The sequence below is a fragment of the Camellia sinensis genome, chromosome 5 (assembly GCF_055761805.1).
Source record: "Camellia sinensis isolate YWXY chromosome 5, ASM5576180v1, whole genome shotgun sequence".
Taxonomy (NCBI): Eukaryota; Viridiplantae; Streptophyta; class Magnoliopsida; order Ericales; family Theaceae; genus Camellia; species Camellia sinensis.
This window is the reverse complement of record NC_138965.1, coordinates 101362861-101377226: the sequence shown is the minus strand read 5'-3', so window position 1 is coordinate 101377226 and position 14366 is coordinate 101362861.

The window sequence follows — 14366 nt, the reverse complement described above, 5'->3', positions numbered from 1 at the left end:
ATTGAATGTGAGAGAGCAACTTCAGTGCAACTACTCACACCAAAGAATGCTCTGTATTTAGTTCTAGGGCAAAAAGGGTAAAGGCTTGTCTCCCGTCTATAATATGGATTTGTGGTATTGTTTGGGCATTGAGATTTATAACGGGTTCTATTTTGATATTGTGAATTGTTCATTTTGTTAGATCGTGTATATATATCATTCATGAAAAAATTTAAGTCGATTCAATAGTCGTAACCTCTTCATTTTATCGTATTTATTTTAAAAAAATTATATAAATATTACACCTTTCAAAATAAACAATTTGAATCATTTAAACAAGGACTGTAGCAGGCCCAATGGTCCAGGCAACCCCTCTAGTCCGTCTAGACCGGAGACAATAACCTTACTCTTCAAAAAAAAAAAAACCGATAGAACAAATAAACTAATTCAATTTGGTCTAAATTATTGGTTTTATCTCATTTTTATTAGTTTTGAATTTTGATTTTAGTTTTGAAATGAACTGAATCGTTATATATTTGTTTATTATTTTTATCTAAAATAAAAATATATAAAAGTTACTAACAAGATTTAAACATTAATTTTGATTGTGAAATTCACAAACTCTGACCAACTTAACTAAATTAATTGTTATTAATTTGTTAACTATTATAAAATGAGAAATGTTGCAATGTGCACCCTCAAAAGGTATACATGATATGCCTTTCATAATTTTTTCATAAAGTTTTATAACTTAAATCTAAATTATCATAACTTTTTCACTATAAAAGTCATAACTTCTTTTCACTAAAAAATATCATAACAAAATTTCAAAGTGTCATAACAAAATTCATAAAATGTCATAACATTATCATTCCTAACTTTAGGGTGCACATCATAAATTCACTATTTATAACTTTATTACAAAATGTCATAACACATATGACAAATAATCATAACGTTCATCACAAGTTATGACAATTAGGATTTAAGTTATGAAATTTTATGACAAAGTTATAAAAGGCAAACCATATACACCTTTTTAGAGTGCATATTGTAACATTTCCCTTATAATATATATCATAGTTCTTGTTATATGAAAATTTTAAAATCGAACCAAATGAAATTAGTTTCTATGATTTGGTTCTTATTCAGTTACATAAGCTTAATGGTTCAGTTAAAATTCAATTTCAATTTTTCTAAAACTGTAGGAACTGATTCAGTTCCCGATTTACTTTAAAACTTGACGAATTTGGTCTGTGAATGTAACAACCTATTTAGAGTGACCGCTCGAGCAGTCAATTGATCGCTATAATGGATAGGCAGAGCTCCTAGTATCTGTAGAAACAATCTTCTGTGTACAAAATAAATTGAAACAAAAACAAACAAATAAAATAAATAATGTACCGAATTTATTTTATTGAACTGAAAGAATGTTTAAAGACCAAATCGAGTGTGTGACACTCTGTCCTTAAGACAGATTCACCTCGCTACGGTGCTTACGGTTAAGTGGCCTCTATCTCCCTGGATACAATGATCATCACAAATTTGTAGTAGCACTCCAAACAAATTTGTCCGGCGAACTAGAACCTTGTGTTCTATACTCTCTTTAATTTTCTCTAAAACTAGAATGAAGAATAAATAATGCAAATGAGAAAAATATGATAGCAAAATGAAATTTTCAGTCAAGTTTTGAATGTGTCAGCACTGTTGGAATGATCTGAATTTATAGGCAACACAAATAGCCTGAACAGGTGTGAAATTGAATTAAACAGGTACTGGATTCAAACTGCAATAGATCTGGCAGTTTTTTAACAGATAACTGCCCAGCAGTTTGAATTTGTTCGGGTGCAAGAAATAGTTTTAATCTGTTATGGAATAAAAGGAACAGACACAAATTTTTGGACAATAATTCGAATTCAAATTCAAGTTACAAAATTTAAATTAATTTTTCTGGCAAAAAATTTAGGAAAAATTCAAATAAATTTTGCCAAAAAAATTAATATTAGAACCGACCCGACCCACGTCCGCACCCGACTCGGCTCGGCCGGTTGGACGGTTGTGGCGTGCGTAGTGGTTTGGACTAAGGTTCACTTTGTCCATAATTCCTCCCTTTTATAAACTTGGGGTGCCCCTTGGGGGCCAACCCAAATATTGTTCTCTAGAGCTTATATGCATATACAAGCTCTCTTAAAGTTTCAATGTGGGACAACCCATTTCAAGGAAACTCACATTTAATTCTTTAAATATCCGATTCCACGAACCCGAAAATGACGTCAACTTCCCATTCATTCATAAATGGTTTTGACGAACCGTCTTCACCGTTTGACTTACTATGCGGCAAGGAACGCGTCACCTCTTCGGACCCACCCCAAAAGACGTTTGGGGCCTACTCAATTTTGGGCTCAAAGTTGGCCCAAAATAAGTCTTATAAAACCAAATTTTCCAACAATCCACCACATGAATGGAATTTGACGAAGAGAAAATATAACAACATGATCTAATTACAAAGAGTACAAAAATTAGAAATATTCTACAAAGGATAGGTAGCTTTTGGCTTTGAACCTTCTCTTGTGAGACACTATCGGATTTACTAGCCAACCAGTGAATATGATGTCTTGAACTGTTTAGCCGTTTGTGTAAATCAAGACAATAGAACTCACACAGTATATTCCCAGACACAGTTTAGTTCTCACTATTGTGTTCATTTTGGCCCTGAACAACCTGGTATTTCATGAGTGTTCTAGAGAATTGTAGCCCTTCACAAATCTCATAAAACCGGCTCAATTCACACTCATATAGGTGATTCTTATGTTGAGTATCCTGCCATACTTCATTAGGAATTCCTAGATATAAGAATTATTAAAATTTTGCTTAACCTAAAACGTTGCAGACATCACTATTTCATCATAGAAATGGGTAGGAGTTTGACTCCCCAGTAATCCTTCTAAGTCATACACAACTCGATTGTCCCTTTGAACCTAGATCTTGGGATCTCCAGTCAACTAGGTTGGGTTGCCATTGTGGTAACTCTTATTTAATAGGTTTAAGTCCCATTCCCCTCGATGAATTTTCAACTAACTCTCTTGCTAACCCTTTGGTTAACGGATCCGCTATGTTGTCTTTAGATTTCATATATTCAATAGAAATAATTCCATAAAAGAGTAGTTGTCTTACGGTATTATGTTGACGACGAATGTGTCGTGACTTACCGTTATATATATGACTATGTGCTCTACCTATTACTGATTGACTATCGCAATGTATGCATATAGCAGGCACCGATTTTTACCACATTGGAATATCTTCAAGGAAGTGGCGAAGCCATTTTGCCTATTTCCCTACTTTGTCTAGAACAATGAATTTTGATTCCATAGTAGACCTAGCAATGCAAGTCTGTTTGGAAGATTTCCAAGATACAGCCACCCTACCAAGAGTAAAGACATACCCACTGGTGGACTTTGAGTCTCTAGTATTTGATATCCAATTTGCATCACAGTATCCTTCAAATACTGCTGGATATTTAGTATAATTAAGCCCAATGTTACGAGTAAATCGGAGATATCTAAGAACCCTTATAATAGCTTTCTAGTGTTCTACTCCGGGATTACTCGTATATCTACTTAATTTACTTACTGCATAAGCTATATCTGGGCGAGTGCAGTTCATCAAGTACATTAAGCTTCCAATAATTTGGGCTTACTCTAATTGAGAAATACTTTCCTGTACATTCTTAGAAATAAACAAATTAACATCCACAGGTGTTCTAGCAAGATGATCATTATCATCTTTGCTAAATTTGTCAAGTATTTTCTCAATGTAATGAGATTGTGACCAAGCATAATCTTCTGATGTTTTGGTAATTTTCATACCATGAATTACATCAGCAATGCTCATGTCCTTTATGTCAAAATGTTTATTCAACATTTTCTTAGCAGTTTTAATCATATCATTATTATTACCTATGATAAGCATATCATCTACATAAAGACATACAATAATATAACATTTGTCTGTGTTTTTAATATAAACACATTTGTCACACTCATTAATTTATCCATTTGACATCATTGCTTTGTCAAATTTCTCATGCCATTTTTTTGGCGCTTGATTTAAACCATATAATGATTTAACTAATTTACACACTTTCTTTTCTTTCCCCGGAACAGAAAAATCTTCTGGTTGTTCTATATAAATTTCTTCATCTAACTCATCATTTAAGAAAGCGGTTTTTACATATATTTGATGAATTTCTAGATTGTACAAAGATGCAATAGCAATTAGCATTCTAATGGATGTTATTCTAGTAACCAGTGAGTATGTGTCAAAGTAATCTAGACCTTCTTTTTGTCTAAATCCTTTGACCACAAGTTTTGCCTTGTATTTGTCAATTGATCCATCCCCTTTCATTTTTCTTTTGAAAATCCACTTGTATCCAAGAGGTTTACGATCTGGTGGTAAGTCCACTAATTCGCAAGTGTGATTTTGCAAGATGGATTCAACTTCACTAGTGATAGCTTCTTTTCATAAAAGAGTCTTAGGACTGGACATAGCTTCTTTAAAAGTTAAAGGCTCATTCTCTAACAAAAAAGTTACAAAATCTGAACCAAAAAGATTTTGAGGTTCTAGCACATTTACTACGCCTAGGTTCCTCTTCATCAATTTGATCTTACTCTTGTTCTTGATCACTACTAGTAATAACATCAAAAGATCTTTTTTTATTACTAGTCTCTTGTCCAATCTTATTCGGAAACACATGCTCAAAGAAAGATGCATTCTGAGATTCAATAATGGTATTTACATGCATTTCGGAATGTTCTGATTTATGAATCAAAAATCGATATGCACTATTATTCTTGGCATAACCAATGAAAATGCAGTCAACTGTTTTAGGATCTATCTTAGTCTTTTTAGGATTAGAAATAGCCACTTTAGCCAAACACCCACACATTTTTAAGTATTTGTAGGATGGTACTCTCCCATGTCACAATTCATAAGGTGTTTGATCCACTTTTTTTCGGAGTACTTTATTAAGTATATAATTAGCAAAAAGTATTGTTTCCCCAAACAAGTTCTGCGGTAATTCAAAACTTATTAACATGGCATTTATCATTTCTTTTAAAGTCTTATTTTTCCTTTCAGCAATTCCATTTTGTTGAGGTGAGTAAGGAGCGGTGATTTGATAAATTATTCCATGTTCTTTACAAAACTTACCAAAAGGTGATTCATATTCACCACCTCTATCACTTTTAAGTTTTTTGATTTTCTTACCAAGTTGATTTTTAACTTCATTCTTATATCGAATGAAAGTTTTCAAAGCTTCATCATTGGTTCGAATTAAATAAACATAACTATATCTAGTATAGTCATCTATAAAAGTGGTAAAATATTTTTTCTCACCTCTAGTTTGAATTGATTTAAAATCACAAATGTCACTATGAATTAATTCAAGTGGTTCTGTACTTCTTTCAATTAAATGAAAATGAGTTTTAGATAATTTTGCCTCAATGTAAATTTCACATTTATGATTTGAATCAATGTCAAATATAGGTAAACATTCCATATTAATTAATCTACGCAAAGATCCATAATTAACATGTCCAAGTCTACCATGCCATAAATTTGAAGACTCAAGCAAGTAAGAAGAAGATGTATTTTTATTAATAACTGAGGGTACAATGGTCATTACATTCATCTTGAAAAGACCATCAGATATATAACCTTTTCCTACTTACATCCCATTCTTAGTAAGTACAAATTTATCACTCTCAAACACTAGCCTAAACCCATTTTTACTTAATAAAGATCCGGAAACAAGATTCTTGCAAATGTCCGGTACATGCAGCACATTGTTGAGAGTGAGTTCCTTTCCAAATGTCATCTTGAGAACAATCTTCCCTAGTACTTCAACTTTAGAAGTCGAAGAGTTGCCTATAAAAAGTTGTTCACCGTTATCCACTGTAAAATAAGATGTGAACATTTTTTGTTGGCACAAATGTGGCGAGTAGCACCAGTGTCCACTCACCATTCTTTAGGATTTCCGACAATATTTGCCTCGGAAACAACTGCAAAAAGATTGATGTCATCTACACCATTGGAAATATTGTCCACTTCGGTCATATAGGCTTGAGCAGGCTTCTTTCTTGTTCTTCTTTTGCTTTTGCCTTTGCTACCGCAATCTTTGGCTTGATGTCCCTCTTTGTCACAGATGTAACACTTGCCATTAAACTTGTACTTTTTAATTTCCCCTTCTTTAGAGCCTTGTGATGAACTTTCTCCAGAAAACTTCTGTTTCTTTGTTTTTGGAGCATGTTCCACCATATTTGCCTTAGATTCCATAGGATGCTTACCAGCCCCCTTTTCATAATTGCGATTGTCCTTTTCAATCCTCAAACGCACAATTAATTCCTCTAAAGACATTTCTTTGTGCTTGTGTTTGAGGTAGTTTTTGAATTCCTTCCAACCTTGTGATAATTTCTCAATTAAGACTGCATCTTGGAAGGATTCACTGAGAGACATGCCTTCTGCGTGAATGTCATGCAGAATAAGTTGGAGATCTTGAACTTGGCTGATCACAGTCTTAGAATTAACCATTACAAAGTCCACGAATTTGCTAACCACAAATTTCTTTGAGTCGACATCTTCCGTTTTGTACTTTTTCTCTAAAAACTCCCAAAGTTCCTTTGTTGTTTTGATAGGACTGAGGACGTTGTATAATGTGTTGTCAAGTCTATTCAAGATGTAGTCCTGGCGAAGGAAATCAGCATGTTTCCAGGCATCGACTGTAGCAACCACTTGTCAGTCAGTTTCATCATCGTTTAGAGTAGGAGCATTCTCACGGAGAAAATGAGCCAGGTTCAGAGTTGTAAGATAGAATAACATTTTCTGTTGCCATCTTTTAAAATCAGTTCCTGAGAACTTCTCTAGTTTCTTACCGTGATTTACCGGTACTGTCACAACAGAAGAGGGGGTTGGCGCAATTGTAACCACCATTCCAATACTTGTTTGAGTATTTGTTTTAGTAGCCATGAATTCTAAATTATAAAACAAAATTATAATTAGAATTTATACTACACAGACAATTAATCCAAATTCACTGAATTAAATTCTGTAAAAATAAAAGAAACAAGAATATAACTTTTATTGTTCAATTAAGTTAGAAATAAAATAAAATTTTATTTAACCAAATTAATTCCACACAGAAAATTAAATTTTTACAACATTTCAATAATTAAAAAAAAACTAAAATAAACTTTTTTAATTAAAGAACACTCATAAATAAAATTAAGAAAACCAAAATTAATTTCTGACAAAATTCCACAAATAAATATTCTGAATTGTTAATGACACCAGTATATTACTACTAGTTGTCAAAGAAAATAGACAGTATATTATTATTATCTGTCAAACTGTATATTACTACTATTTGTTTTCCAACCAGAATATTATTTTTTAAAATCACAGAAAATAATTTCTGTAAGAAGAAGAAAGAAGAAAGGAAATAAACGAAAAATTCTGTAAACAAAATAATTCGAGTCTGTCTTAAGATTGTAGGAATAATCTTCTGTGTACAAAATAAATTGAAACAAAAACAAACAAATAAAATAAATAATGTACCAAATTTATTATGTTGAACTCAAAGAATGTTTAAAGACCAAGTCGAGTGTATGACAATCTGTCCTTAAGACAGATTCGCCCCGCTACAGTGCTCACGGTTAAGTGGCGTCTATCTCATAGTATGCAATGATCTTCACAAATTTGTAGTAGCACTCCAAACAAATTTATCCGACGAACTAGAACCATATGTTCTATTCTCTCTTTAATTTTTTCTAAAACTAGAATGAAGAATAAATAATTCAAAGGAGAAAAATAGGATAGCAAAATGAAATTTTCAGTCAAGTTTTGGATGTGTCAACACTGTTGGAATGATCTGAATTTATAGGCAACACAAATAGCTCGAACATGTATGAAATCAACCTGAACAAGTGTGAAATTGAATTGAACAGGTGTTGGATTCAAACTGCAACAGATCTGGCAGTTTTTGGACAGATAACTGCCCAGCAGTTTGAATCTGTTCGGGTCTAAGAAACAGTTTTAATCTGTTATGGAATAAAAGGAAGAGACACAATTTTTTGGACAATAATTTGAATTCAAATTAATTTTTCCCACAAGAAATTCAGAAAAAAAAATTCAAATAAATTTTGTCTAAAAAGTTAATATTAGAACCGACCCGATCCACTCCCGCACCCGGCTCGGCTCGGACGGTTGGACAATGGCGCGCATGGTGGTTTGGGCTAATGTTCACTTTGTCCATAATTTCTCCCTTTTACAAACTTGGGGTGCCCCTTGGGGCCCAATCCAAGTATTGTACTCTAGAGCTTATATGCATACACAAGCTCTCTTAAAGTTTTAATGTGGGACAACTCATTTCAAGGAAACCCATATTTAATTATTTAAATATCCAATTCCACGAACCCGAAAACGACGTCAACTTTCCATTCACTCATAAATGGTTTTGACGAACCATTTTCACCGTGTGACTTACTATGCAGTAAGGAACACGTCACCTCTTCGGACCCACCCCAAAGGATGTTTGGGGTCCACTCAATTTTGTGCTTAAAGTTGACCCACAATATGCCTTATAAAACCAAAATTTCCAACAATATCTTACTCTTTTGCTAGCGAGACCGCTCAAGCAGTAGAGTGGTCGCTTGAGTAAAGATACCAAGCTTCTAGTAGTTTCCCTGAAGCTCTGCAAAATTTTTAAGACTTTGCATTTACCGCTTGAGCAATGGATAGTTCGCTCGAGTAGTCTGCTTGTATTGTGTGCATCGCTCGAGCAATGAAAAGTTCCCTCAAGCAGTCTGTTCGGGACAGCATTTTTAAATTTCAATCTAACCACTTTTTGGGCTCACTTTTTCATACTCCTGCTCTCTCTAAACCCTTTTTTCGAAAACCCTAGCTCTTCAACACTACATTTCATCTATTTTAAGTTAGAATCCATTCTTACTCCTTCATTAAAGTTGTTTATTTCATCAAGGGTTACATTTTAAACTGATTGGATCTTGTTGTTGTGGAGGCTTATCTTTTGGGTTTTCACCACTCTGGAGGTTGATGGTGGCCAGAGGAGTGGTTAGTGGAGGAAGTCATTGTTGATGGTAACTGGTAGTAATGACCAATAGATTGTGGTTGAAAATGGTGGAAGAAAGAAAAAACTAAACAAATGGAATCAACAATTTTTTTTTTTTTTTTTTTTTTGTGTTTGTAAAATTTAATTTATAATTTTTTAAAATTTTATGAATATAAATAAAAAATTATAAATATAAACATCGTCAAACAAACTATAAATGATGTACACTTTCAAATGAGATGTGAACCCTATACTGCATGTGAGACAGAGTTTGTTTAGGGTGAGTGAATAAGTCAAAAAACAACAACTGCCTGTGTGAGAAGTTAAAAAAAAATTTAAAAGTCAGTCAACTTTTTTACTTACAAAAAACAGAAATAAAATCATTTCAGTAGAATTTGAGAGAAATAATTATATATTAATAGTAAACTTTGCAACATTAAAAAGTAAATCTATAAATTTTTTCATCAAATTAAAATTATTTTATGAAGTTTCCTCTAAAATGCAAATTTCTCAAAAAAAAAAAAAAGGAAGCAAAATCTCACTAAATTATTTGTCATTAACTAAAAAGGTATCATTTTAAAAAAATGTCAAACATATTTATCTTTTTTAATTAAAAAAAAATTAGGATAAATTACAAATACACCCATAATATTTATTTAAAATACGGATAGTCCATGTGATTCTAAAAATTACATCCATCTCTTAAAGTTTTTTTCCCATAAAAAATTACCTATTTTATTGATAAATCATCAAGTTAATTAATAATTTTTAATAATATTAAAAATAAGATTGTGTAAAATCCCGCTTAATCTGCTAAAATCGTCTAATCCGGACCAATCCAGCCGCTAACTACGGGTTAATTTGATCCGTTGTTTGAAGTTTATAATCTACATTCGAAATTGTCCCACTCTGCTATAGTTAATACATATTTTTTTTACCTCTTATGAAACATCAATGTAAAAATCAATGTGAAAAAGATTTAAGATGTAAAATTTATTACAAATTAATGTTATATATATATGAAAAATATTATGCGTATTAGTGTCATATATTATGCAAACGTTTGATAGTTGTTTAAGTTTTTTTGTTTAATCAACTAACAAATTGAAATCACGAAAACCGTGATTTAATTATTTGTCAATCCGCACATTTACAGTTTAATTTATAATTTTATGGTCAGACCGCACCATGCACCGCCTTAGTTAGAAATATATGTCGATTAACAATTCAAGTAATTTTATTGTTGTATAAGAAAATAATTTGAAATTTTATTTTTTCTATTAATTTTATTAAATAAATTTTTTTGATAAGAAGGTTTTGTAATTTTTAAAACTATAAAAAATAATTCATATTTTAAACAAATCTTAAAGAATATATTTATAATTTACTTAAAAAAATTACTAAAAAAATAAATTCCAAATAAATTCTTAATAATTTTATATATCCTAACTTTATAATTTACTTAACCCCAAGGGGTTGGTATAATGGGTGCAACTTGAGATTTGGAGGTGTATTCTCTTCCTGTCTCAAGTTCAACTCCTACTAAGTGTGTCAATTTCTTGGGGTCATGCTTTTGCTTGATCCACATGGTAGGAATGTTTTTATGGATCTCAAAATTAGTTAAAATGTGTGTAAATTGATCTGAACACTCAGTTAAAAATAAAAAATACTTTATAATATATTTATACATAGCCATTGTTTGGAAAGTGGATTTGGATGGGCTTGAGGCTAAAATAGCCACAAAAAATAAAATAGACTTTTTAGTTCTAATAAGACAAAACATCACATTTAACCTATAACCATTACATTCTTTTTTACACAAAAAAATCAAAAAAAACTAAAAAAACCAACAATCCTTTTTAAATTAGACTTTTTAATCTCAAACTAAAATAACTAAAAAAATTAAAGAGTTAAAAAATTAACCCACTTCCAAAACCAAGCCATCGATGAAAAGTTTGGGCCATAAGAAATTAAACCGAAAGCAAGTCACAAGTAGGTTGCAACTTTGTTGGAGACGAACCCACGCGTGTGGGCCATGATCTTAATTACAAGTCACCATGAGCAAAGTACAAACTGTGTAGGGGTCAAAACTTAAATGAAGCTCTTGCCCATCATCACCTGTATGCTATGGTCCACTTCTACCAACATGCCATGTGACTAGTTTTTCTCTTTTCCAAAACACGGCCTTACTAAATTAATGCATGCATTTGCCATGCCCATAAATTTTTTTTGCCAAACAATATGGGTAGAGTAATGCTAGAGATCTCAAATATTCTACTAAAAATTTTACTAAATGTCTCACATGGGCGTGGGACCCATACAATGTGAGTCCCATGTGGGTCCCACACCCATATGAGACATTTGATAAAATTTTTTGTAAAATTTTTAGGACCTCTAGCATTTTTGATATGGGTAAAACCCCATGCATAAGCATGAGTGTCTCTCCATGAGCTTAGGCATTATTATATTATATTTTATAAATAATGTTATAATGACCATGTTTATATATTATACATAAGATTGGTTCCTCTCAATTTTAAATCTTAACTTAAGAGAAATTGTAGGGTTCGTAGGACACATCATACGATCTAAATTATTCATTTTGTAAAATCTTTCATTTATATGATCCATGAAAAAAATTAATTCGATTCGATAATTGTAATATTTTTATTTATCATTTTTTTTTTGAAAAAATAAATGATAAGTATGTTTTTAAAAATAAACTGTCAACTTATTTGAAAACAAACACTATAAAATCAAAAGTTATGATTATCAGATTGAGTTAATTTTTTCATAAATGATATGCACAAAAAACCTTACAAAATGAACAGTTTATATGATCGAAATGGGGACCCATTGTGGATTCCATGAACTCCTCTAGTTCTCTGAAGTTAAGATTTGAACTTGAGATAAGTTCAACCCTATACATATAAAATTTATCATTTTATTTGTCATAATTGTATCGGTTGAATGGATCTTACTATTTATGCCTATCCTTAATAGAGTGGTGACGCATCACATGATAAGCCTTTTGTGATATACAAACATAATTATTGTAGTATGACAAATGCTAAAAAGTTCTCTTTCTCTTTCTCTCTCTGCATTGTTTAAGTACTGTTTGGTAATATTTACAATTTAATATTTTTAATTTATCATGAAATTTTACTATCCTTACTATCTTATAGAAAAATGTCACTTAATTATTGTCACTAGAATTTCTCACGATGAAATTTCATTGTGCGGTAGTGAAATCACACAGTTTTTAACAGAGAGCGATAAAGAGAGAGGAAGGAAAGAGAACGAAGAGATATGAAGACATATAAAGAAAGAGATACAAATTTGGACTGGCAAATGGAAGCAAAGCAACAACAAGGTAAATAAGGTAATGTTGATGGCAATAGCGAAATGGTGGAAGCAATGGCAATAGAGGTGGTAAGGGATGACGACTTGAGGTCGTTGTTAGAGAGCTCTTTCAGATCGAGTGAAGATAACGAGGAAAATAATCTTGATGAAGGTATAAATGGTAGTTGATGCAAGTGATGAGGGCTAAGAGCAATGTAATAAATAGTAATTGATACGAGTAATGAAGGCTTAGAGTGATGACGGTAAGGTAAGGTGTAGACAATGATATTGCCATTACTCCAAATCTAAAATAGGCCATATGGTAGAAAGGGAAGAGTAGAAAATGAGTGATGATGGAGAGTGTGGGAGCTAGAAAAATATCCTAGCTATAGGGGTAAAATATCCTAAATAAATATCATCCATCTCCTATAAAAGGAGGGGACCCTATACACAATAGGTAGGCCTTTTCCCCTGCACTTCACATACAACACTCTTTACAATTCTTGATCTATATTCTTCATTCATGGATTCTAACTTCATCATTGGAGTGTCCCCCGGCTGGTAATCCCGGTTGGGTGGCATCAACCATGTTTATCTCTTGCAGGTTCAGTTCATGGGACTATTTTCGTTGAATCTCAACAACAGTCCATGTGAGGGATTATTTTGGGACTCACAATTGGCACCGTCTATGGGAATGACTGAACACGATCAACGAAGAACACAACAAACATATATTACTCTTCTTGACAAAACAAGAACTGTTCAGCCTCAGCTTGGAAAAGCACTTCGGATACTCAGTTTGACAACGTCGCCATCCCCATACCACGACTTAAAGGCAACATGCACCTCATGATTACAGTGGGTCTTGATTTCCTCTCTAGCAAGGTTTTTGGCAAAGTAAAGCACCAAGAAATTGCCAACCAAGATTGGGCCCCTGCACTTCGTTGAATGCAACAAGTTCGACTTTGACGGAATTAGGGGTGTGCGCGGTGCGGTTCGGGCGGTTTGAGGGTAAAATTACAAACCGAATGGTGGGTTGGCGGATTAGCGGATTGACAAATTGCGGTTTAAGCGGTTTTTGACATATTGGCGGATTGAATAATATTCTAACTAATTATCATACATTTGCATAAAATATAATACTAATTTGTAATAAATTTCATATCTTAAATATCTTTTTCACTTATTTTTACATTGATATTTTATTGGAGGTTAAAAAGTATATATGTATTAACTATAGCGGAACAGAGCGGTTCGGTTGGCGGATTATAAATTTTAAAGTTTAAACCGCGGTTAGCGGTTATAGTGGTGTGAATTGATGCGGATCAGTGCAGTTTTAACGGATTGGGAGGTATTTTGCACAGCCCTAGACGGAATTACAAGGGCCGACCCATACTTCTAACCAAACCTAAATTCTCGTCACCTTGACATCGAGTTTTCTGAAAATGATAGTATCATATATACAGTGACCAGACTAATCGATTCGGCCGACATCATCTCGGCTTCATCAGTTTGGCAATCACCTTGCACTCATTTCAATCGAGTATGGCGCCATCATACGTTGACGTGTTCTTGACAAACCACACAACAAGAAAGGGTACCGGCAAATCAGAGGCTCCTTATCTCGCGAGCTTGCTTGAAACACGCATCTTGTCTTTTCATATCATGCTTCTCGGCGAATATAGTTCTGCTTAAGCGCATGTAGCTCAGCCAAATGTCGATGCCACACGAAGTGATTACAACTCCGTCATCAAGAATGATAATATTCAATTGTGAGTCCCAAAATAATCCCTCACATGGACTATTGTTGAGATTTAACAAAAATAGTCCAATGAACCTGCAAGAGATAAACATGGTTAATGCCACCCAACCGGAGTTATCGGCCTGAGACACTCTGATGATGAAGTTAGAATCCATA